Source organism: Macaca nemestrina, chromosome 1 (assembly GCF_043159975.1).
Source record: "Macaca nemestrina isolate mMacNem1 chromosome 1, mMacNem.hap1, whole genome shotgun sequence".
Taxonomy (NCBI): domain Eukaryota; kingdom Metazoa; phylum Chordata; class Mammalia; order Primates; family Cercopithecidae; genus Macaca; species Macaca nemestrina.
The window spans coordinates 212654278-212656002 of NC_092125.1; positions in this window are offsets into that span (position 1 = coordinate 212654278).

Below are 1725 nucleotides of genomic sequence, written 5' to 3' on the forward strand. Positions count from 1 at the left end.
CTCACTGTGTTGCCCAGGCTGCTCTCAACTCAGCCACTGCACCTGATTACAAGTCTTCATATGTATTAAACACAAGAACACAAATGTTTCTGAGATAAAGACCTAAGATAGAATTGCTAAGTTGTAGGGCACATGCAATATAAAAATTATCCTTTTGCTTAATTCAACCACAAATCATGAGCATTTTTCCATTTCTTTTCTTTTGTTTTGAGACGGAGTCCCACTCTGTTGCTTGGCTGGAGTGCGGTGGTGCAATCTCGGCTCACTGCAACCTCCACCTCTTGGACTCAAGTGGTCCTCCTGCCTTGGCCTCCCAAGTAGCTGGGATTACAGGCACCCACTGCAATGCTCAGCTATTTTTTTTTTTCTATTTTTAGTAGATCCGGGGTTTCCCCATGTTGGCCAGGCTGGTCTCGAACTCCTGACCTCTGGTGATTCGCCCACCTTGGCCTCCCAAAGTGCTAGGATTACAGGTGTGTGCCACCTAGCCCAGCACATTTTTCCACTTAAATAAATATTCAACATCAATATATTTTAATGGCATGTAGAGATTCTGCCAAAATCTCCTCAACGTTATGATAGACATAATGAGTTTCTATTTTTTTCTACCATAATCTACTCTGCGAGGGAAAATTTTTGTAGTTACACTTTTTTTTTTTTTTTCTTTTTTTTTTTTTTTGAGACGGAGTCTCGCTGTGTCGCCCAGGCTGGAGTGCAGTGGCCAGATCTCAGCTCACTGCAAGCTCTGCCTCCCGGGTTTTTACGCCATTCTCCTGCCTCAGCCTCCCGAGTAGCCGGGACTACAGGCGCCCGCCACCTCGCCCGGCTAGTTTTTTTGTATTTTTTAGTAGAGACGGGGTTTCACCGTGTTAGCCAGGATGGTCTCGAACTCCTGACCTCGTGATCCGCCCGTCTCGGCCTCCCAAAGTGCTGGGATTACAGGCTTGAGCCACCGCGCCCGGCCGTAGTTACACTTTTATGCATACTTTTAATTATTTCCATAATTAAAGGAATTTGTAAGTAGAATTTCTGGGTGAAAAGGGATATGTTTTTAAGACCAACTGTCCTGAGAATTCTTGAACCAACTCTTCCTTCCATCTGTAGGGTAGGAGGGCCTGTTTCCCCCAAATGTGGCCCACTTACCTCCTGACAAGCATTTGCCTTTGGAAATCTTGCCTGTCCTTACACTCTCCCCTCTCCTGTCCTCTCTCCTGTTCTCAGCAGATTCTGAGCTGTGGACTCCTGCAGCCTTAACTCACTCTTCATTTTATTTTATTTTATTTTATTTTTTGAGACAGAGTCTTGCTTGTTGCCCAGGCTGGAGTGCAGTGGTACAAACATGGCTCACTGCAGCCTCGGCCTCCTGGGCTCAAGCAATCCTCTCACCTCAGCCTCCTAGGTAGCTGGAACTGCAGGCGTGCACCACTGCCCCGGCTAATTTTTTATAGAGACAGGATCCCACTATGTTGCCGGACTGGTCTCAAACTCCTGACCTTGGGTGATCTGTCTGCCTTGGCCTCCCAAAGTGCTGGGATTACAGGAATGAGCCACCGCGCCTGGCTCCATTTATGTGAAATTTCTAGAAAAGGAAAAACTAGAGACACAGAAAGCAGATCAGCGTTTGCCTGGGGTTGAAGACAAAAGCAGGGATTAACTGCAAGTGGCTAGGGTGGGATCTTTAGGGGGTGATGCAAGTGTTCCAAAACTGGCTTGTGGTGATGATGG